The sequence below is a fragment of the Paramisgurnus dabryanus genome, chromosome 18 (assembly GCF_030506205.2).
Source record: "Paramisgurnus dabryanus chromosome 18, PD_genome_1.1, whole genome shotgun sequence".
Taxonomy (NCBI): Eukaryota; Metazoa; Chordata; class Actinopteri; order Cypriniformes; family Cobitidae; genus Paramisgurnus; species Paramisgurnus dabryanus.
Window position 1 is genome coordinate 29,483,242 of NC_133354.1, and position 24,894 is coordinate 29,508,135.

The 24,894-nt window shown below is 42.7% G+C and overlaps 3 long non-coding RNA genes across 4 annotated transcripts; 1 reads left to right on the plus strand and 2 right to left on the minus strand.

Annotated features, from left to right (window-relative positions):
* Window positions 1–1,008: 1,008 nt before the first annotated feature.
* LOC135776984 (uncharacterized) lies at window positions 1,009–2,531 on the minus strand. Its single transcript, XR_010544264.2, has 3 exons — window positions 2,302–2,531; window positions 2,160–2,222; window positions 1,009–1,435 (listed from the first exon to the last, which is right to left on the minus strand). It is a non-coding gene; the product is annotated as an uncharacterized lncRNA (long non-coding RNA).
* A 6,545-nt stretch (window positions 2,532–9,076) lies between these two features.
* Window positions 9,077–10,428, minus strand: LOC135776985 (uncharacterized). The gene is made up of 3 exons (XR_010544265.2): window positions 10,387–10,428; window positions 10,245–10,307; window positions 9,077–9,520 (listed from the first exon to the last, which is right to left on the minus strand). It is a non-coding gene; the product is annotated as an uncharacterized lncRNA (long non-coding RNA).
* Window positions 10,429–22,142: 11,714 nt separating this feature from the next.
* Window positions 22,143–24,330, plus strand: LOC135776986 (uncharacterized). 2 transcript variants are annotated; one of them, XR_012335365.1, is made up of 3 exons: window positions 22,143–22,675; window positions 23,253–23,487; window positions 23,533–24,330. It is a non-coding gene; the product is annotated as an uncharacterized lncRNA (long non-coding RNA). The 2 variants fall into 2 exon arrangements; XR_012335366.1 differs by having other exon boundaries at window positions 22,143–22,461.
* The last annotated feature ends 564 nt before the right edge of the window (window positions 24,331–24,894 follow it).

Genomic DNA, 24,894 nt, shown 5'->3' on the forward strand with positions numbered 1-24,894 from the left:
GCACATTCACAAAATATAAAATAAAAAAACACAGATGGAAAGAGGCCACAATGTTTGTGAATCAATAAATAGGCACAAAAGTCAAAAACAGTAGTGCTGACTTCACACATTGCACAATAATTATAAAAAATTGTTACAATTTCACAGGCAACAGTTATGAATCATTAAAAGCATTATTAAAATGTTTAAAACTACTGATTCCCAGGTCTTAAATGAAAAACAGAGTAGACTGTGACATCTGGACTAACATTTCATGCTGAGCATGCACATACATGCAACATTACAGTATTAAAAGTTTTCAGTCCTTGAATTTTTGGGGAGAGCTTTAGATCCATCTGCATAATGAATTTCTAAAAATTCATAGTGGTATTTTAGTTCTTTGGGGTACGGCAAATTAAGCACATAGATTGTATCCAGCATCAATGCAGGCTTGTGCCACAGATTTGAGCTGCTCAAGAATCATCACTCCAACAACAATTTCAATATCGTCATAGTCGCCAAGAACACCTTCTTTCTTTTTGATTACACATATGCCCATGGTGATGTTTTCCGGGTCTTTCAATAAGTCATCTTGTTGACTGTCCTACATTTAAATAAAAATAAACTGTTATTAGAGATTATTCTGATTCATAACACTTTGACAAGTCTACAGGCAAGGGTATTTACAAAAACTATGACACCCCTGCCCATATATTGTACAGTGCCCTCCATAAATATTGGGACAGAGTGCACACTCTGAGCTGAATTTAGAGGGTATTCACAAATTCCAATTTGTCTTTAGGATTTAGGAATTACAGTCGTTTAAATGGGCCAAACGTAATGGGACAGTTGATTTAAAAGCTGTAATGGACATGAATTTTGTATTTGTTAAATAATTTCCTCATATATGAAGCATGTTGTGGTCTGAAGTTGAAGTTTGGTGTAACCCCCTTTTCTCAAACTAGTGTAATTAATAACTAATTTAAGTATTGGTAAATGAGATCTGGGCTAGTATCAGAAGCTCTAGATACGACTACGGAGCCTAAAAGAGTAAAAGGTTAGCAGAAAACAGACAACACAAAATAGGTAAATATAAAAATGTATTATAAAATGTATTATAAAAAATAAATAAATTATTTACATTCCCTGCCTACCTAAGCCGGCTTCCTAAGTGCACAGTGCACAGTAAACTCAAAATAAATAACTCAAATGAAGAATGAGTCCATGGAAGTTCTCAGTGTGTGTGTGTGTGTTTCTTGAAGTATTGGTTCTCTTCACTACCCGGGTAGGTTTACGTGTTCTTATCTGTATTTAAAATGGAGGCAAATGATGATGATCATAGGTCCAAAGATGCCACAGCTGGCCACACCAGGCTCTTGGTCCGTTCAGTTCTGCGGTTGGCTCGCCACTGACCGCTAGGGTCAGAATCAGATCTATCCCTTTCTATAAAACCAATCTATACATACAGTACAGAATGCATTAATCACAATTGCTTCATTTCTATTCAAATCTAATCAACTTTTCTCCATTCAAATGTCAAATCAAATATAACCAATTGTAAAGGATATAAATACTCTAATCATTATGCAAATGAATAGTTACACATCACACCACATAAGTCAGTTCCAATAAACAACAATTAATTAATCAATAAATCATGTACTTCCATCTCACAATACAAAAATAAATCATAGGATTTCTGAAACCCATTTCAGAAAATAGATATTGATATTTGAAACTTTTAAATCTATTTGTGTATCTTAATAACATTTTAAATGTTACATTTTAACATATTTATTCTTTTTAACAATTAATATCCTCATATAAAATATAAACATATATATTGACAATTAAATGTACTAAATCACCCTTATAAAACAAGACAAAACAAATACTCAATCAATCAAGTGACTTTTTAAGTCAATAAAACAGTATTAAGGCACCTTTAACGGTGTACAGCATAACAGATCAAATCAACATGCATTTAAATGTAAACAATTAGATTAACGATTTTTTATGGGCATCTATATAACAAAAAACAATATTAATCTGTATTTATATGGTGTTAAACAGCAAAAATCATGTTCACAACTCCGATTGGTTTTAAAAGAACGATATTTTGCGCTATAATGGAGCTTGCGCAATCATCATAACACTCGTTTTAGTATACACATCCTTACCGGAGGTATCTTGAAAACTCAATATCAGCAGCTTAACTTTCTCTCTGTCTCACTGCTTTCAACCTAATAAATACACAATATTTCAATAAATGATATAAGATTTTTCTTTGAATTTCTGTCCTTTAGAGGATATTATTCATACCAGATCTTGATACTTTCTAACAGCGTCTTCACCGGAGGAAAGTCATCAAGTGTTTGTTTTACCGGTAGGTTGCCTGGCAACTTGCAGGCAGAGTGATTACTTTGCGCCACTCGCAGGCGATAAAGAGAATTGCACTCAGTGACCTTGTGTGGGTTACACTCTCCCCTCCTAACTTATGCACGTCCCTGTGCATAGCAATCTTTAAACAGTTATCATTGGGAGGGACAGGACAGGAGGATGAGCTGATGCATCACTCTCACTTATGAGATCGTCCCACACAGTGGTCAGCCCTTGAAAGAATGATTTCACCACTGTGACTAGGGGGTTTCCTAGTTCATTGTAACCCAGCCGCATAGGTGGCTGATGATTTCTCAGGGACCTCCTGACTAGGTCATCAGTTACTACTTGTTCCTCCGTCCCCTTAATCTCATTTTCTCCTTCATTTTCAGGAACATTTGTCTCATCACATTCTGGCATTTCGGAAGGGACTGGAAGTTGTTTAGTGAAGTCCTCATCCGAGCCTTTAACAAGGTTTCCACTGTCAGATAGGTTTGTCTCTCTTTCCACAGGTTCACTTCCAGGTAGGTCTTCAATTTCCACAGGTTCATTTTCAGGTAAGTTTTTTATTTCCACAGGTTCATTTCCAAGTAAGTTTGGATTCAGGGTTAGTCTGTTGACTGGAGCAACATCAGGTAGACTACTCTCATTAGCTGGGACATCATCAATCACCTTGTTGAGGTTTGTCGTCAGATTCTTATTAGAATGGCTTGGACCATGGTGTCTTGGAACATTTCGTGAGACAATATATCTAGTTACTTCTGGAACTGGTTCTTTTAGGGACCAAGTAACAGGAGTGATTTCATCTTCATCTGAGGACTGATCAACTTCTCTGGTGTCACTGTGAATGTTCTGGCGTGTCTTGCGACGCTCAAGTGGTTTAGGTTGTTCTTCTGGTGTTACATGGAGAAACCCACATGGGAGCAAGAGGTCTCGATGCAGTGTGCGCCAGGGGCCTTCTCCAGTCTCTGGCTTCACTGTATAAACAGGGAGGTCTCCAGCTTTCCTCACTACCACATGGACAGTAGACTCCCATTTATCTGCAAGCTTGTGCTTTCCACGAATGCGTACATTCCTGACAAGTACTCTGTCTCCAATTTCCAGAGCTGAAGGAGCAACACGCTTGTCAAACCTTGTTTTGTTTTTTTTAGCCACCTTGGCAGCACTCCTTGTAGCTATTTTGTAGCTCTCCTCGAGGCGGGATTTGAGGTGTTTTACATATTGGGAGTGTGACTTTTGTTGCTCTTCTTTGACAGGTAAGCCAAATGCAAGGTCGACTGGCAGGCGTGGCTGGCGTCCAAACATTAACTCATAGGGTGTGAACCCAGTCACTTCATTTCTGGTACAATTATACGCATGGACCAAAGGCTTTACAAAGTCCTTCCAGTGTGACTTATCCTGGTTTTCCAGAGTGCCAAGCATGTCCAACAGAGTGCGGTTAAAACGTTCCACCGGGTTGCCCCTTGGGTGGTACGGAGTTGTTCGAATTTTCTTTATGCCTGCAACTTCACACAGTTGTTTGATTAACCGTGACTCAAAATCAGGACCTTGGTCGCTATGCAGTTTCTCTGGAATGCCATAATGGATGATGAAATTGTCCCATAAGCACTTTGCAACTGTTTGGGCCTTTTGGTTTGGTGTTGGGATAGCCACTGCGTATTTTGTAAAATGATCTGTAATCACAAGAATGTCTTTTGTATTGCTTCTGTCGGGTTCTATTGACAAGAAGTCCATGCAGACCAATTCAAGCGGTCTTGTTGTCCTGATGTTCACTAATGGTGCAGCCCTCTGAGGTAAGGTTTTCCTGAGCACACACCTGTTACACATCTTAATTTTCTTCTCAATGTCAGAGGACATCCTCGGCCAGTAGAATCTGGCTCTGACCAAGTCCAGCAGGCGGTCTTTTCCCATATGACCCATGTTGTCATGCAGGCTCATTAAGACTGTCTCACGAAGTTCTTCAGGTAAGACTAGCTGGTACTGTGTTTGGCCTTCTTCTTGACGTGTTCTATAGAGGATGCCGTTCTGCAGTTCAAGTCTGGTTAACTCTCTCAACAACAGAGGTAGGTCTGGAAGCAAAGCTCTTACAGTGGGTGGTGGTTTCTCGTCACGCTCAATCTGGGAGATGACATGTCTAATGCACTGGTCGGCTCTCTGTTTGTCTCTGAGATCTGCTTCTGATAGGTGTGGGACACTGGGGAGGCCTCCAAGCTCATCTTCCTTCTCAAAACTGTCAGGTACAGCATCTCCAGAGATGGCAAGGCTCTCGACGAGGGAGATGTTTCCATCTTTTCCCATTTCATCATTGGCACAATAGATCAGTTGTCTCTCACAGATGGCATGAACAACCCCCTGATCCACAGCTTCAATGTTATCTGGATCTGATAGATGATGTTGTGTGAACTGACAGATTCTGTCCCACTCTTTTTGAGATGAGGGGTCATCACGCAGATTGCCATGGGGACGTCGCGACAGTGCATCAGCATCTCCATTCTGCTTTCCCGGCCTGTACTGGAGTTTAAAGGAGAAAGTAGAGAGAGCAGCTAACCACCTGTAGCTGGTTGCATCAAGTTTGGCTGAGGTGAGTATGTAGGTAAGGGGATTGCTGTCAGTGACTACTGTAAACTGATTGCCATAGAGGTAGTCACTGAACTTCTCTGTTACAGACCATTTCAGCGCTAAGAACTCAAGCTTATGAGCTGGATAACGGGACTCACTACGTGATAACCCTCGGCTTGCATAGGCGATGACACGCAGCTGTCCCTCCTGCTCCTGATATAAAGCCGCTCCGAGGCCGGTGCAACTCGCATCTGTGTGAAGGATGTAAGGAAGTGCAGGATTTGCAAAGGCCAAAACTGGGGACATTGTCAACTTTCCAATGATCATCTCAAATGCCTGCTGGCAGGCGGGAGTCCAACGGTTCAGAAATGGTTCTTTGGGATGGTAGTATTGGCCACTTTTTTCCTTGGACTTTGAGTGCTTTCTTAGAGGTGGATATCCAGATGTTAAGTCATTCAAAGGTTTCATTATACTTGAATAGTCTTTAATGAACTTTCTATAGTAGCCACAAAATCCAAGAAAGGCTTTCAACTCTTTCAGATGCTGAGGGACTGGCCAGGTCTTTAGCGCTGAAATCTTTTCTGGGTCTGTCTCCACGCCATGCTCTGAGACCACATGGCCCAAGTACCGGACTGAAGACTGGAAGAATTTACACTTTTCTGGGGACAACTTGAGCCCATACTCCTTCAGGCGATTGAGAACCTTAGTGAGTCTGGCTTCATGATCTTCTAAAGTTTTCGAGAAAACTATCAAGTCATCCAGGAAAACGACAACTTCCTTCAAATTCATGTCTCCCATGCATTTTTCCATCAGTCTCTGGAAGGTACTTGGGGCATTTGTCACCCCCTGGGGCATCCGATTAAATTCCCAGAATCCAAGCGGGCATACAAAGGCGGTCTTTGGCCTGTCAGCCTCCTCGACTTCAATTTGATAGTAGCCAGATTTTAGATCGAGGACGCTGAACCACTTGGAACCAGAGAGTGCTGTAAAGGTGTCATCCATCCTCGGAGGTGCATAGGCATCTTTCACCGTCTGCAGGTTCAGTTTCCTGTAGTCAATACAGAGACGTACTTGGCCATTCTTCTTCCTGACTACAACGATTGGAGAGGAGAATGGAGATTCACTTTCACGAATCACCCCAGCGTCGAGAAGCTCTTGAAGATGTTGACGAACAGCTTCTACGTCATGTGGGTGTATCGGTCGAGCTCTTAGTTTGAATGGTGTTTCATCGGACAGTTTGATATGATGCTTGACTTTGTCTGTCCTTCCAAAGTCAGTATCATTCTGGGCGAAGACTTCAGGCATGCTATTTAATTTTTGAATAATTCTGTCTTTCCATTCTGGAGGGACTGGGGACTCACCAAAGTCAAAGGCTAGGTTAGCTGCTTTGGAGGGTTCTGGTTTAGCTGGATTGGTCACGCTCTGCTTATGAGATAAGATGACTTGGATTGCACTGAGCTCAGCAATCACACTTTTAGCTGGGATAATAATGTCATGTTCAGACTCATTTGAGACCACAACTGGTAGTTTGCCTGGTAGATCAATGAGACATGGCTTTACTAGCAGCCCTCCAGGTAGAGAAGAGGATGAAGGGTACTCCATGATAGCAGACCTCTCAGTATGGAACTCTTTAACTGATGCCACTCCCTCCAAAACAACTGTTTCTCCAGCTGGAATTAGTTTTCTGTCTCTGCCTTGCATTCTCACTAGCCCGATGTTACTGTCATGACTTTGTTCTTGTCTCAGTTGAAGTATTTTCAGCACTGTTCTGTAGCCGTTTGGGACAGGGTGGTGACTTGCTGAACTTTTCTCTTTACACATGCCATACACTACATCGAGTGTGTTTGTACCCACAAGTATCTGGTAGCCTGAAGTGCCACTGTCTGGGACAACCAAGGCCAACGTTGGGACTTCATATTCAGCTCCAAGGAACTGTTTTGGGAAGGTGATTGTGACTGCAACATATCCAAGGTAGGGCACAGATTGACCATTGGCCCCTTCAACTTCCAGAAGGTTATAGAGTGGTTCGATCTGTTGCTCATGTAAGTATTGATCATAGAAAGACTTTGTGACTGTGGTTACTTGTGAGCCTGTGTCAAGGAGACAGGTGAACTGTTTGCCTTGGATGGTAACTTGACCTGTGCTTTTTGTGCCTATAAGTTTTTTTGGAACTCTAAAGGGGTGTTTCCTAACATTAGATTGATTCAGGGTAACACTGAACTTGGATTTGGGTTTGGTATCACTTTTATCTTTAGCAGGGCGTTGGTGAACTGCTTCAGCCTCAGTTTGCCCTGCAACTGAGACTCCATCTAAAAATCCCTATTGTCGGGTGAGTGCTCTTTAGCCTCCCAGAGGCGCCGCTTTTCTTTCAGTTTATCTCTCTTCTCATTGACAAGAGTGGGGTTTGGATCATTACTGCAAGCTGAGGAAATGTGACCGTCTTCGCCGCAGTTGAAACAATACCAAGGTCTCGGCTGGGTGCTTGTCTTTGAGCTGGTAGGTTTCCAGCTTGGTGCTCTGGGGTCAAGTTTGGAAACTGGCCCACTTGATTGATGCTCAGTGTTCCCCTTGGTCTTTGGGGCTTTCTTGGCTTTTTTAGACATCAGCGTGGTCAGTTGGCTCTGCAGAGATGCCACCTGCTGTTTAAGCTCTGTCAGTGGGTCAGACTCAGGCTGGAATGTTGCTTGTTGACTGCAGATGCATGCACTCTGAGAATTTGCCATAACCCGCTGTCGGTGTGAGCCAAGGTGCTTTTTCATACGTGTGGCTTTAGCTGCCTGCCTATCTTCCTCAGTGCGGATTAATAATAGGAGCTCTGAAAATGCTGGTGGATGACTTTTCTTTCCTTCGAGGTTGAGGTCAGAGAGCAAAGGGTTGTCCCAACACCCACGACAAAACTGTTTCAGTATGTGTCTATCTGCTTCTCCAGCAGCAGCTCCTCCTCTCTTAACAGCAAGGTTCAGGGCAGCTTGAAGGCGGCAGAGGTAAGTAGAGGCCTTTTCACCAGGATCCTGAAGAGTATTCATAAACTGGGCGAAAAGCTCCTCGCCGTCCTCAACGGTTCCAAAGGCTGCGTCCAGCAGTTGAAGGTAAGTTTCAGGAGTAGCTTCAGGGCTTAATCTCTTGACAATATCCGCTGCAGGGGAGAGCAGACTTTCAAAGATTTTTCGTGATTTCTGAAGATTAGACAAGGTGGGGTCTTTTCTGAGAAGCTCAACATGTGAACGCCATGTGTCATAATCTGTCTCACTATTGGGTCTGGGAAGCTTGCCTGAGAATGAACGAAGCTTGATTGGAAAGTGTGAATGTGTATTTAATTCATCTCTCCTCACAATGTGCTCAACAATGACCTTTTGAATTTCAGGTGGATTCAGGTCTCTCTCCGCTATGGACAGACTTCGCTTCACATCAGCTGATGAGCTTGGCTCAGCACCATTATGAATGAACCTTTCTCGAGAAGAATCAGAAAACAGCTGGGGGTCTGAGGGTTCAAATGCGTCAAGAGACACGTTGAGCTGTCTGGCTCCAAACTCATTATCACCACTGCCATCAGTCTCGATCGTCTCACTGATTTCTGACATCATGTCTTTCAGCACCTCTTCAAATCCTCTTCCACTCAGTTTTGCTAACTTCTTTATTTCATCGAGGTAGGCTTTGGTAACACTGCAGCCAATTTTAGTTGTGTACACACTTGCCAGAGCTTGAACATAGTATTTTACATCTGGATTGTGCTTAAGTTCATGTGTGTAGGGCAGAAGAGGGGCTAAGGCTTCAATAGCAGCACCATCTTGATACTCAATAATCAGGTTTTTATAAAACTCTGAGTTAATGTCAGTAACTGGGACAAGTCTCATGGAGCCGTACATCTTAAGGAAGTCTACGATCTCCTCATCTTCTGGTGACTCAAGCAAACCACTCACTATTACTGCATTGGGGACTTTGATACCTGAGCTCGTAATAAACTCCATGTTTGGTAAAGAGTTATCTATAAATGTGACAAATAGCTTATAAATAAATAGTACACTTGAAAAAAACAAAATTTTGGTTCACTGCTAACACATAACTAGACTCCTGGCTGGCTCGCCACTTGTAACCCCCTTTTCTCAAACTAGTGTAATTAATAACTAATTTAAGTATTGGTAAATGAGATCTGGGCTAGTATCAGAAGCTCTAGATACGACTACGGAGCCTAAAAGAGTAAAAGGTTAGCAGAAAACAGACAACACAAAATAGGTAAATATAAAAATGTATTATAAAATGTATTATAAAAAATAAATAAATTATTTACATTCCCTGCCTACCTAAGCCGGCTTCCTAAGTGCACAGTGCACAGTAAACTCAAAATAAATAACTCAAATGAAGAATGAGTCCATGGAAGTTCTCAGTGTGTGTGTGTGTGTTTCTTGAAGTATTGGTTCTCTTCACTACCCGGGTAGGTTTACGTGTTCTTATCTGTATTTAAAATGGAGGCAAATGATGATGATCATAGGTCCAAAGATGCCACAGCTGGCCACACCAGGCTCTTGGTCCGTTCAGTTCTGCGGTTGGCTCGCCACTGACCGCTAGGGTCAGAATCAGATCTATCCCTTTCTATAAAACCAATCTATACATACAGTACAGAATGCATTAATCACAATTGCTTCATTTCTATTCAAATCTAATCAACTTTTCTCCATTCAAATGTCAAATCAAATATAACCAATTGTAAAGGATATAAATACTCTAATCATTATGCAAATGAATAGTTACACATCACACCACATAAGTCAGTTCCAATAAACAACAATTAATTAATCAATAAATCATGTACTTCCATCTCACAATACAAAAATAAATCATAGGATTTCTGAAACCCATTTCAGAAAATAGATATTGATATTTGAAACTTTTAAATCTATTTGTGTATCTTAATAACATTTTAAATGTTACATTTTAACATATTTATTCTTTTTAACAATTAATATCCTCATATAAAATATAAACATATATATTGACAATTAAATGTACTAAATCACCCTTATAAAACAAGACAAAACAAATACTCAATCAATCAAGTGACTTTTTAAGTCAATAAAACAGTATTAAGGCACCTTTAACGGTGTACAGCATAACAGATCAAATCAACATGCATTTAAATGTAAACAATTAGATTAACGATTTTTTATGGGCATCTATATAACAAAAAACAATATTAATCTGTATTTATATGGTGTTAAACAGCAAAAATCATGTTCACAACTCCGATTGGTTTTAAAAGAACGATATTTTGCGCTATAATGGAGCTTGCGCAATCATCATAACACTCGTTTTAGTATACACATCCTTACCGGAGGTATCTTGAAAACTCAATATCAGCAGCTTAACTTTCTCTCTGTCTCACTGCTTTCAACCTAATAAATACACAATATTTCAATAAATGATATAAGATTTTTCTTTGAATTTCTGTCCTTTAGAGGATATTATTCATACCAGATCTTGATACTTTCTAACAGCGTCTTCACCGGAGGAAAGTCATCAAGTGTTTGTTTTACCGGTAGGTTGCCTGGCAACTTGCAGGCAGAGTGATTACTTTGCGCCACTCGCAGGCGATAAAGAGAATTGCACTCAGTGACCTTGTGTGGGTTACATTGGCATTTGGACGCTGTGAACACACATCATGTACACAATTCATGTCCATAAACAGCTTTTAAGCGAACTGTCCCATTATATTTTGACCTGAAATACACTGAAATACATATTTACATATATAATAACATATTCCAATATTTATAAAGGGCACTGTGTGTGTGTGTGTGTGTGTGTGTGTGTGTGTGTGTGTTTGTATAAGCAACTCCGAGAAAGCTAAAACACAGTGGAACTGCAGGTAAGCACTGCAGCTTTTAAATTTGGACAATTGATAAGGAATTTATAGTGACGTGAATATTAAAACACGTTATGAGATATCGCCACTGATATATTTATAAGCAGCATGCAAAAACATCTCTCTGACATATATAGTACTGACAAGCACAAAGTCTAATAATAAGCGAGTGCTCGTAGCGCGTTAAGATTAATTGGGAAAGCAATAGTATCATTACATAAGTACAGTTTTATTAACTTTTACCGCGCGCAAAAACAATAACAACACAAAAGACACTAAATATGAATAAGAAAACAAGTAATAGTTTCATGACAGCAAATACAGCTGATTTGATCTCATTTTTTACCATCAAAAAAATAACAGACAAGGCCAACATCAGAGCCAGGGAATCCCTGTCAGAGATGTAGCCCAGAGAGGGCGGTGGTCAGTGGGGCGAGTGAACACTGACGTCCGCTCTCTGGTTCTCACGTACCGAAGCTTCCTTAAAGGCGCTCTAAGCGAATTGAAGCGTTTTAGACCATAAAACATTTTTTGTTACATACCGGAAACATCTCCTCACTATCTGCTTGCTGCCTGTCCGCTGATCAAACTGTAAAAAACCGGGATCTCTGTAGACAGCCCAGGCTTCACAAACGGCAATATCAACAAGTGGCCAAACCTAGCATCACAAAACAAAACAAAGTATTCCAGCCAATAAACCACAAAAAGGATTTGGGGGTGGGGGTTGGGCGCGTTCATGAAAGCACGAAAGGGAGGGGGAGGAGTTAGCTACGCTCCGTCTGTTTGAAAACAGTTTCAAACGTCAACAATAGCTAACGTCTCGCAGATTCGCTTAGAGAGCCTTTAAGCAAACGTTCAAACAGGCGCTATATCTTTACTAATCGACTGCATATTTGAATATTATACATATGTATTCTCGACTGAACTAATCTTAAAACTACATCTTGTGACAAAGAAACGGTAATATTAAGAAACGGCTATCCGTCCATTGAGTTGTTATGAGATTCAAAACAGCCGAGTGAAATCCGTGGCGGAAGAAAGTAGTTCCCAAACAAAGAGGCTTTTAAAAAAACTCTGTTGTCGTTTTCTAGTTTTCGTTTTTCAAAAGTGTGCCGTCGAACTGTTGTATAAAAGCAATTTCGCTCTCTGAGTCGTGTGGTATTTGTTTAACTTATATCGTCACGGCTGTGATTGCCTCCGGCACTCGGCCTGGAGGAGCTATCTTATAAACGGCGTATTTTAAGTATAATAAAAATACTCACTGTAAAAAAAGGTGCTTTATTACATGAAATATTACTTACTGTGCAAATAGACCGACTGAACAAAACTCCGGGGCTGAAATATCCCGTCTTCCATTCCCACCGTGAACCTGACTGGAAACTCCTTTTAGTGCCAGGGAAAATGTGCATTTGTGCGCATGCGCAAAGAACCAACCTATTTTTTTAAACTGAATTTAATTAATTAAAATGACTTGGATTTAAAGCACATGTAATTCGCTTAAAACCTATTAATATATACTAATTAAAATCAAAAACTTAAATAAAATAATTAAAACTAGCAAAATTGAATTATGCTTCATTTAATTGGGGCCATAATAATTTTTTTCAGTGTACTGGCTAACATAGTCATAATATTTATTAAGTTGATTTATTAATAAAGTGTTACCCAATTTCGCTCTTGTCTGACCACACTATATTCTCTATATACTATAAGGTAAATTAGCCGTTACCCCCCCCCCCCCCCCACGGCTAATGCTTGTTCTCATGGTCATAAAAAACTATTTTCAACCATAGTCAAAACGTGTACATTTATAAACCCACAAATAAATCAGTGAACAAACTTACATTTGCTGGCTTTAACACATAAAAGAACAAATATAAAATTAAAATTAATAATCTTTCTCACACACCACTTCCATGTGTTATTGTGAACACGTAATTTACTTACTTTACTTATTCATTTAGCTGATGCTTTTATCCAAAGCGACTTACAATTGCTATAAATGTCAGAGGTCGCACGCTTCTGGAGCAACTATGGGTTAGGTGTCTTGCTCAGGGACACAATGGTGTGTCACAGTGGATTCGAACCTGGGGTCTCTCACACCAAAGGCGAGTGTCTTATCCACTGCGCTATCACCACCCATAATTTAGTTAAAACTAAAGCACTTGCTTTTGTTTCCACCGTAATCTACTACCTACGGTGTTCTCATAGCTATATAAACATAGATGTCATTAGCAGCTGTTTCTATATGCAAGTTATCTGCTAAATTGGATTTATCCAGTGCAGTATTAACCAAAGTTGCCAAGTCTGCAGTAATCACTTTAAACTTTGTTATAGGGCTAGGGTTGGTTTGTTTCTCAATTCTGCCAATCCAGCCACGACGGTCCATGAACACTCGAGAGTAAGCTGACTGTGTGTCCACAAATAGTTATAGTTGTGGACTAGTTAAAATTATAATTGTTAAACTAACCATAACGACAGTGTTTGCTAACACAATATAAAAAAATTATCAAATTAAAAAACCTGTAATATTAAGTTAATACATATACAAAAACAACACCTTTATTCGGGAATATAAAACTTTACGGGGTTTATGAACCAGAGGCTGTGCTATGTCATGGTATCCTGAAAAACTGCGAGTGACATCTGCAGCGGCTATTTCAAAAATCATGGACGTGTCTTCATATATGGAGCGGTTGAATGAGGTATCTGATATCTATGGCTATACCTGTAAATAAACTTGAGAAGAAATCTGTGCAGCTGCAACTTCCACTTGAGGCTGCAACATGTCACTCACTAGTATTAAGAATCTAGAATAAAATGATTAGTCATGATTAATCGTAAGGCAGCATTATCAATCAGTGTCAACATACAGAGGAGAAAATAAGTATTTGACACATCAGCATTTGTATCAGTAAGGGGATTTCTAAGTGGGCTGTGACACAAAGTTTCTACCAGATGAAGCCTTCAAGCCAAGTATTGAATTCATACAAAGAAATCAGAACATTTAAGTATACAAGTTGAGTCATAATAAATAAAGTGAAATGACACAGCGAATAAGTATTGAACACATGAAGAGAACAAGGAGCAAAATGGCATAGAAAACCAGGAAATCACCTGGAATCTGGCAGTATTGAGAAAGAAACCCTGCCCCCTATCAGTACTTATTGATATAAGCTGAATTGATGGCCTATAAAAGCTTCTCATTACCCAAGAGGCACACAGGAAAGACTTCATGATGGGTAAAAGCAAAGAACTCTCTCAAGATCATCGTAATCTTATTGTTGAAAAGCATTTTGATGGGAATGGTTATAGGCGCATTTCCAGATTGCTGAATGTTTCTGTGAGCACTGTGGGGGCCATTATCCGGAAATGGAAGGAGCATCAGTTCACCATAAACCGGCCACGATCAGGTGCTCTATGTAAGATCCCTGTCTGAGGAGTCCAAAGAATAATCAGGAGAGTTCTCCAAGAGCCAAGAACAACTCAGGCAGAACTTCAGGAAGACCTTGCATCAGCAGGTACTGTTGTTTCAAAGAAAACTATAAGCAATGCACTGAACCGCCATGGCACCCATGCACGCTCACGATGCAAGACTCCATTGCCGAACAAAAAGCATGTTGAGGCTCGGTTAAAGTTTGCGAAAGAGCATTTGGAGAAGCTTGTGCATTATTAGGAGACTATAGTATGGTCAGATGAAAGCAAAATTTAACTTTTTGGCAGTCATTCTACACACCATGTTTGGAGAAGAAATGGCACTGCCCACCACCACAAGAACACCATACCAACAGTTAAGTTTGGGGGTGGAAGCATCATGGTTTGGGGTTGCTTTTCAGCAAGGGGTACTGGCAGACTTCATATTATTGAAGGCAGGATGAAGGGAGAAATGTACCATGAGGCCCAAGGAACCTTCAAGATTTAAACACCATTTGTGTAGAAGAATGGGCCAGAATCACTCCTGAGCAATACAGACGACTGGTCTCTCCATACAATAAGCGTCTAGAACAGGGGTAGGCAAGTTCGGTCCTAGAGAGCCGCAGTCCTGCATATTTTAGCCTAAGCACTGATAATCTAACCTGATGTCTAAAACCTAAACACATTGATTAGCTTCTTCAGGTGTGTTTGATTAGGGTTGGAACTAAACTCTGCAGGACTGCGGCTCTGTAGGACCGAACTTGCCTACACCCGGTCTAGAGGCTGTAATCACAAACAAAGGCTTTTCTACAAAGTATTAAATAAAGTGTGTTCAATACTTATTCCCGGTGTTATTTCACTTTATTTATTATGACTTAACTTGTATACTTAAATGTTCTTATTTCTTTGTATGAATTCAATATTTGGCTTGATGGCTCCATCTGGTGGAAATTTTGTGTCAATGGCCCACTTAGAAATCCCTTTACTGATAAAAATGCAAATGTGTCAAATACTTATTTTCCCCGCTGTACCTTGCAGATGGGATGAAATCAGTCGTGTTCTTTATAGTTAAACTTCTTACTCATTGTGAAAGAGTATTAAAGGAGTATCAGGAAGCAAACATCAACGGAAAAGACTTCAAATCACACACCGGCATTTACCATCTTCTACACCAATCCAATACGAACAATAACCCAGTCGAATCTAGAAGGTAGCGTTCAGCAGTGTACATGAGCTCTAAGTATCTGGTGGTTGCCTGGAGCTTACACCTCTGAAAATGACACTATCTGTTTTAACCGACCGCAGATTAGAACTTTAAACACATAAATTCTTATCTGAACAAATCTTAAAAGTACATTTTATGAGAAAATAACAGTATATTTTGAACATTATGCAGGTTTTCTATTGTAAGTAGAATAACAGATACTTGCTTGTCTGTGGTGCAAGGCATAGTCCAAGTGTGTTTAAAAGTATTAGGTTTTCAGATAGAAAAGGGTGATTTGCTGATCCTTAGAGAATCTCAACTTGTGTGCAAACCGAGAGTCCAAGTTTGAAGTATGAAGTTGTCCTGATGGGTTCAGATGTGAGTTGATAACTTGGATCAGTCCTGAAGATCCACAAAGTTTGCTAGATCCATTTCGCGATGCAAAGGTGAGTTTGTCCCAAGCTCACAGAACAAAGGAGAGGCCTACTGGGGCCTTGTCCCCCCTTGATGGGAGGAAATATCAGTCCAGATTATTGAATAAAGAGTATGAAGTATTCTACCGTTATTCAATATTTATCATTGAAGAAGAAATTAAGAGACCAAATATGTTTGATACCAAATATAAATTGTTTAAACTAGCATTAAGTTGTGATTCATCCAGATGTATGAATATAGACAGATGCCAAATCACACTAGCATATTTACAGGTTAAGGGTTATTTAAAGAGACAAAGGAGCCAACATAAAGTAAGTGTCACCGGGTGACGATTTATGCGAGCGGAACTAAAAGCGTGAAAGACGAGTTCCGCCCGGACGTTTTATTCCGAACACCGGAATCCCCGGGGTTTCCCCGAAGTCTAAATCAAGCCCGATTGCACACAGGTGGGGGCGATTAAGACAGCGGTTGATGATAGGCAAATGAGGAGAGAAGGCAGAGTACAAAAGGACCTTTGAAGATAGCAGACAGTGTGCTTTTGGTGTACTTTGTGTGCGCTGTGTTGCTGCTGTGCAGACCCGCTTTCCTCAACCTACATTGATCCCTTGGGGACGGACGAGGTAAAAGATGATCGGGCGAAGAGACTACTGGGCGATTTCACTTGTGCATGGGCTACTACTCGAGTGTCATCGAGTGCATTGTTATCAACGGGCTGACAACGAAGCGTGAGTAACGGTGGATGTGTGTTTGATGAAGCATTTATAAGAAGAGCTGCTGGTGTATATTCTAAGTGTGTTGAAGGTCCCCGGCCCCACTGAAGAGGGAAGTGTGGGCGAGCCGTTGATCGACCGGAAACACGGGCAGGAAAACCCAACTGGAGAAACCGTGTGTTGTTTTTGTCATCTGGCCCTGCGGATTAAAGGAGCGCGGGTGAGCTGAAGAGGTAACAACAAGCATACAGGGGCTACATTGATTAAACTGTGTACTAACCCGTCTTCTCTGTGGAGAGAACAACGCTCAACCCACCTCACGAGGCAGTCGAAGCCGGGCGATCTAGTCCATAAATTCACGTAAAGTGTGTGTACAGAGTGCTGTGGGTGAGTTGTGATTATCATTTGTGTTTACACTAAGCTTGGTGTGTATGCTGTGCTTGTAGCGACCAGAACTGCCCTGGCCCCAGACAGGTCGTGAGAAGAGAAGACACGCTGTGGTTCGAGCCCCATGAGCAGAGGGAATTAAACTGTCTTTATTTTGCCTCCCTGTGTGTTAGCAGGAATTCCACCACTCTAGTAAGCAGGCAGTGGCGAAGCCCGGCGGTACAGCAGAGTGAGTAGCGGTTAACGTGCACTGTACGGACTGAGGGTCAAAGTTGTGTAAGATAAATCCAACACCAACCCCGGGTGTGTGCAGAGCCTCGTCGAGAGTTCGCCCCAGCTCACGATCCCTGTCGCTATAAAAGGAGGGGGAGCTAGGGAAGCGTTTGGCTCTGTGGCACTCAACTCCTCAGTCCCTACGACACCCAGGAAGTACAAGTGGACGGGTGGAGGTATACTGTGTACAGGCGCTGCTGCGAAAAGCACGAAAAGCCCAAGTCTTGTGAGTAACTTACCATTGTGATGTGTTACCTACCTCTGCTTATAGCAACGTCTTAAAGAGAACTGAACTGTGTTAATGGTGTGAACCACTCACCTGTGTCTCAGCGAATGCCCCGAAGCGAACGGAAAGCCCAAGTCTTGTGAGTAACTTACCATTGTGATGCGTTACCTACCTCTGCTTATAGCAACGTCTTAAAGAGAACCGAACTGTGTTAATAGTGTGAACCACTCACCTGTGTCTCAGCGAATGCCCCGAAGCGAACGGAAAGCCCAAGTCTTGTGAGTAACTTACCATTGTGATGTGTTACCTACCTCTGCTTATAGCAACGTCCTAAGGAAAACCGAACTGTGTTAATGGTGTGAACCACTCACCTGTGTCTCAGCGAAGGCCCCGAAGCGAGTGAGAAGCCCAAGTCTTGTGAGTAACTTACCATTGTGATGTGTTACCTACCTCTGCTTACAGCAACGTCTTAAAGGGAACCGAACTGTGTTAATAGTGTGAACCACTCACCTGTGTCTCAGCGAATGCCCCGAAGCGAATGGAAAGCCCAAGTCTTGTGAGTAACTTACCATTGTGATGTGTTACCTACCTTTGCTTATAGCAACGTCTTAAGGAGGAACGAACTGTATTAATAGTGTGAACCACTTACCTGTGTCTCAGCGAATGCCCCGAAGCGAATGGGAAGCCCAAGTCTTGTGAGTAACTTACCATTGTGATGTGTTACCTACCTTTGCTTATAGCAACGTATTAAGGAGAGACGAAACGTGTTAATAGTGTGAACCATTTACCTGTGCACCAGTGGATGCCCCGAGGCAAACGAAGATCCCAAACCCTGTGAGTACCTTACCTTCCTGGTGTGTTAACTTACCTCTGCCTACAGCAACGCCTAGAGGAAGGCCGGGTAGTGTCCATAGTGTCCACGACTTACCCTTGCTCCAGCGAAGGCTTCGAAGGAAAGGCACGCCGAGCCTAGTGCATAACGTACCTTGGTGAGGCGCAAGTTACATCTGCTATCACGATCTCCGAACGACAGACGAGCCGCCTGTGCAGTGTGAGTACCCACCTCTGGCCACTGGTTCGCGCCCGTGGGACCAGGACGTCTCAGCCGAGGAAACCTGAGGGCAAACGAGAGACAGAAGAAATTAGGCAAGTAGCAGCCAAGGACGAAGACAAGCCACTAATTGTGCATTTTCTGTTCTGCCTCCAGGAAGAAGCGAAGGGCGCCATGGATTAAAGGACCAACTTGGAAAGGAGTCCCAGCCCCCGTCTTATGGTCCACACTGCCCTGGAAGCAAGAAGAACCAGATTGTTTTTAAACTGCCCTTTCCCTTTTCCCCTTTGTTTTTAGATATTTAAATAAAGATACGTTTTAAATATAGTATACTTGTCTGTCCGGTCATTGGGGTGGTCTTGGGAAACTCCTCGAGGTGGCAATTAGAGAGGAGCGTGACCCTTTAGAGATCTCGGGTCCGCCCCGGCCTGTGCCATAAGCATGCATACGTGTATTTACAGACCAGGACAGATTTAGTTGTGGTTTCATCAAAGATGTTTCTCTGGGTCAACCAAGTCTCAAGTCTCTGAGGCTGTTTACACTTGGCATTAATGTGTTTTCGTCGATCGGATCACAAGTGGACGACGTTAATGCCAGGTGTAAACGGTGTTCAAAACCTTTTGAACACGTCCACTTTCGACCACTTTCAACCACATTCAGAGGTAGTCGAAACCCCTTTCGATCGGATTGCTTTTGTAGTGTAAATGCACATGTGGTTGAATGTGTTCGAACAGCCACACGCGACCGCCTTCTCTCCGCCCATTTATCTAATCTTAAACACAATGTTTTACGTCTTTTCTGACTTCTGACTTCTCGCACAATTAGTGGCTTGTCTTCGTCCTTGGCTGCTACTTGCCTAATTTCTTCTGTCTCTCGTTTGCCCTCAGGTTTCCTCGGCTGAGACGTCCTGGTCCCACGGGCGCGAACCAGTGGCCAGAGGTGGGTACTCACACTGCACAGGCGGCTCGTCTGTCGTTCGGAGATCGTGATAGCAGATGTAACTTGCGCCTCACCAAGGTACGTTATGCACTAGGCTCGGCGTGCCTTTCCTTCGAAGCCTTCGCTGGAGCAAGGGTAAGTCGTGGACACTTTTCTGACTTCTGGCGTGAACACACGGTGAACAGCGCTATTTTTAGCATTTCATTGATAAAACTTAAGCGGCTGATCTCCGCAATTTTGTTTTGAAAGCGTGTGAAAGTTGCGCAATCCTATTTCATCAATTGCGGTGAAAATTCAGAGAAAGCTCTAACATATACATGTATAAAACACTGTGCAGCATGTTTACTTGCTAAAAAAGCAGCGGACGCCGACATAATATTAGTTCGCGTCAATATAAACTCATCATTACTCCTGCTCGCGTTTGAATGACAGCAGAGAGACTCGCCCACCGTCTCACAGACCACCCCCTCACAGTATTCAGGACAGAAGCGGTCGAAAGTGCACAAAAGAGAAGGATTTAAATACCAGGTGTAAACGTAATGTGTCTCTCTCGTCCACTTGTTATCCGATCGATGAAAACACATCTTAATACCCAGTGTTGGGCAAGTTACTTCCAAAGTGTAATACATTATATATTACAAATTACTGTCATTTGAAAGTAATTAGTTACATTACAATATTACTGACTCTGAACTGTAATGAGTTACACTACTTTTGCGTTACTTTTGAGTTACTTTCATCAAAATAACAGAAGTATGACTAGGCATTATAAAATGTTAAAATGTAGTTTATTGATGCTTATAAATCTAGAAGTTTGAATAGGCACAGTGAAGACTTATGGCAAAAAACAGTAACAATGACTGTCAGAGTCATAAACATGGACAAATGATCTGGTAAAAGTCTGGTAAATGATGGTACACATACCAAACACAATAAAGCTAGAGCCCACTATAATGCAACCTATAGACTAATAACATGGCAAGACATGCAACCTCTTTTCATTTCTATTCTTTAATTCACTTTTAATTCAGATTCACAGCACAAACCTGGCATGCACTGGGTTGACCCAACTTATCAAAACGTGCTATTGGAGGATCAGGCCTCAAGGAATACAGCTCATTTCAGAACAATATAAGGATTACATGTAGGTTAACATATAATTGCTTAATAAAACACAGACAAACAGAGGAACACTGCTTTTTGCCAAACAATGAATATAGGCTCCCATACAAAGGCTGGTAAAAACTTTAACCAGTGATGTTTAAATATACTATTTAAATAACCATGTTTAAGTCTACATTAATGTTATGTTGTAGTTTAGGTTGCTGTTTGTAATAAAACTGTAGATAGCATAGGAATAGCCTAGCAATCTATTATGTATATGGACTGTAACCATAGCAACGTTAGCTTACCTTGTCATTGCTGGTGTGGTGAAATGGATTTTACTGGCAAGATTTCTAAAAGTCTCTTTACTTCTGAGGTTCAAGCAGCACAGGAGACCGATAGAAACTTTCTGTTGCTTTTACTTAGTGCTGTCATTCGCAGAATTTTGCGTGTGCAGCGCTACCGGACCTGATTGCGACCACTTTAGTCAATGCTTATACAGCCGCGGACTTCCCAGATTCGGCTCTTTAAGAAACGCGTCAAATACAAAATTAAAGTAAGAATGAACATGCTGCATACAGCACCTGGAAACAGACATACGCTGCGTCCCAAACCGCCTACTTCCATACTATATAGTAGGCAAAGAGTACGATAAGTAGTGCTTTTCGCCTACTATATAGTATGGAAGTAACGTTATGCTGTTTGGGACGCAGACAGATTACTATTTTACCCGCAGCTTTTTCCTGTGTGATGGTCACGCGCATTGGTCAAAAATAAAAAAATTAAAATAACACGTCTATTTTTGAAATGCATTGTTGTAACGCGCTCGTTACTAAGACTGTAACGAGTAAAATATTACCAAAATTTTATTAGTAATGCGTTATATTACTGCGTTACAGCAAAAACTAATATATTACTGTAATATATTATATTTTGTAATGCGTTACTCCCAACACTGTTAATACCAAGTGTAAACAGCCCCTCTGTTAAGGCCAGCTGTAAACTTTCACACCTCCTCTGTTCTCTCTTAAGCTTCAGGAGGAGTTGTAAATTTTCCATTGATGTTGTGGGGTATCAACACCTTTGGGGGCTCTTGAACACACTAAACCTCATTCACACAGCACTTTGTTCCCAGGAAATTGGCAGCCAGGCTTCTGTGTGAACACAAACACAAAATGTTCTGGCATCGCTCCCAGAAAGAGGACCTAGTAACATTGTGGTAACATAGGGGCTGTTTATGTCACGGGGTGACGATCTTTCAGGGCGGAACCAAAAGTTGAGGAAGTTTTGGTTCCGCCCGGATGTTTCCGTCCAGACCGGAAAGACGGGAACACCGGACATCCGGCAGATTCGCGGAGGCTGTAATCAGCCGATTGGGCACAGCTGTGCCTAGTTGAAGAGATCGCCGGGCAATTGGATGATTGAGGAACAGAGAGGAGTATATAAAGCACAGTTAGAACACAGTTAGGGGTGCTTAGTGTGTGCTGGGAAACGGAGCTGTGCTCATTGTTGGACGTGGTGGTTGTTTGTGTTTCTCTATCTCCCTCTCTCTCGTTGTAAATCTTTGTTGTGGACCTGCTGGAGTGAACAGGAAAACCCTATGGGCAGGAAGGAATGCTGTTCTAACCAATACTGAAGGAGTAAAGCAGGAAGAAAAATTGACCTTCTGGTACAACGTAAACAAAGGCTATTCGCCGTGAGTATACCCTTTTCTGTGTGGAGTAACTGGCAAAAGTTAACTTGTGTAACTATTGGAAACCTCCAGGAGAAGGAGGGCGGCCCTACCCCTATAAGAGTGTGGTGGGCGAGCCGTGAGAAGTCAAACTTCAAACAGCCGCCGCAACGAGACTTATTGTGGTCGTATTTCCCATCGCCTTATCGTAGCCCAAGCGCAGTGGAGGACACCGGGCGCTTCCCTTGTTGTGGTGCACTTATAGTGTGGTGAGTGAGACTGTGTAATAAATCTTTTTCACGTTTGGAGTGGTGCTGTGTATTGCTGTGGGTTGCTGTGTGTCTTGTAGACGAAGCCCCGCATCATCCATCTTCTTCCACTGGGCAGAGGACGGAGAGGCCAACGACTACAGAAATCACTGTTATTATACGTAGTGTGCTGTTTGGAGTACGAAGGGACACAGACTGAGAGCTGTCCGTGACCGTGAGTAAACCATTGGAAACTTTCGTGGTGTATACTTACCTGTGTCTGTTTTGTCGCAGAGTCAGAGGCGAAAGGGTCCGCCGCCCCGTGGTCTCTACGAAAAGGGCGCCCCCGTCTAGGAATCGATCGGCCTATGGGCATTGGAGATAGGGCAGCGCTCGACCCGGTGAGGTGGTGTGGGACCTTTTCGCCCCTCTGCTGACCTACGGAGGAAACCATACCTACCCAGAAAGCTGTAAACAGCAGAGCCGGTGAGAAATACTCGAAGTCTCAGTAACCGTGTCTTTGTGTCCTAGCGGCCACCTGTGGAGAGAGAGAAGAACGAGAGTGAATAATTGGAGAGCAGACTGTGAACGTGATACCTACCCAGAAAGCTGTAAACAGCAGAGCCGGTGAGAAATACTTGAAGTCTCAGTAACAGTGTCTTTGTGTCCTAGCGACCACCTGTGGAGAGAGAGAGAACGAGAGTGAATCATTGAAGAGCAAACTGTGAACGTGATACTTACCCAGAAAGCTGTAAACAGCAGAGCCGGTGAGAAGTACTCGAAGTCTCAGTAACAGTGTCTTTGTGTTCTAGCGGCCACCTGTGGAGAGAGAGAGAACGAGAGTGAATCATTGAAGAGCAAACTGTGAACGTGATACCTACCCAGAAAGCTGTAAACAGCAGAGCCGGTGAGAAATACTCGAAGTCTCAGTAACAGTGTCTTTGTGTTCTAGCGGCCACCTGTGGAGAGAGAGAGAACGAGAGTGAATCATTGAAGAGCAAACTGTGAACGTGATACCTACCCAGAAAGCTGTAAACAGCAGAGCCGGTGAGAAATACTCGAAGTCTCAGTAACAGTGTCTTTGTGTTCTAGCGGCCACCTGTGGAGAGAGAGAGAACGAGAGTGAATCATTGAAGAGCAAACTGTGAACGTGATACCTACCCAGAACGCTGTAAACAGCAGAGCCGGTGAGAAATACTCGAAGTTTCAGTAACAGTGTCTTTGGGTCCTAGCGGCCACCTGTGGAGAGAGAACAGGACGAGAGTGAATCATTGAAGAGCAAACTGTGAACGTGATACCTACCCAGAGAGCTGTAAGCAGCAGAACCGGTGAGCAATACCCGAAGTCCAAGTAACAGTGTCATTTGTGTCCTAGTGGCCGCCTGTGGAGAGCAAGGAGAAACAATTGGAGAACAGACTGTGTAACGTGATACCTACCCAGAGAGCTGCAAGCAGCAGAGCCGGTGAGAAACACCTCAAGTGCAAACTAACAGTGCTTTTGTGTCGCAGTGACTATCTGTGGGGCACAAGGCGAACGTGGGCGGACGTACGACAGGGAACGTAAGGGCACGTGGGGCGAGGACCCCCTGCCGACCCGAGGAAAGATACACCGACAGTGGAGATCCTCCTTACCAGTCACACCAAAATTATTCTGCCTCCAGGACGGAAGAAGGAGGGCGCCACGGTTAGCAGGGTCCAGGCCGGAGCCTGACGTTTCCCTTTCTCCCCCGGCTTATGGTGGTTGGCACCCCTGTTGCCCTTGGCCTGTCTGCCCGTGGCTGCAGTCTCCCTGGAGGGAGACGAAGAGACCTATTAGTTTTAAATTCCCCTTTCCCCCAAATTCCCAGTTCTTTTAGATATTTAAACTAAATAAAGCTTGTTTTAAATTTTACTTACCTGTTCCCGTGTTTGTCTGGTCATTGGGTTGGCTTTGGGGACCTCCTCGAGGTGGGAGTTGCAAAGGGGCGTGGCTTCAGTTAAAATAGCCAGCCCCTGGTGGTGACAGATTTTGGCGTAGTCGGCAGGATCCCACCTCGAGTTGAGTAACCAAGGTCACCCAATGACTGACAACGCGGGGCCTGCAGCCCCGCCCCGTGCCACATCTATCATCATGGGAAGCCCATGGATCCAGAAATATGGAGGAGCAGAGTCGGAGGTACGACTGACCGAATGGAAGGCCCAATTAGAGTACTTGGCCGACTTACAGGGCCTTAGCGCCGCTCAGCGGCTCCAGTTTGTGTTGAACTCCCTAGAGGGAGAAGCACGGCGAGAGGTACAAGCCGCCCCCGAAGCAATCCGAGCCACCGCCCAGACTGTGTTCCAGTTCCTTACTGAGCAATATGGCGACCATACCCCCGTAGCTGTCCTCCGTTCACAATTCTTTAATTGTAAGCAAGGCCCCCGACAACCTATTAGAGCTTTTGCCCTCAGGCTGCGGGAGCAGTTCACTCGCCTG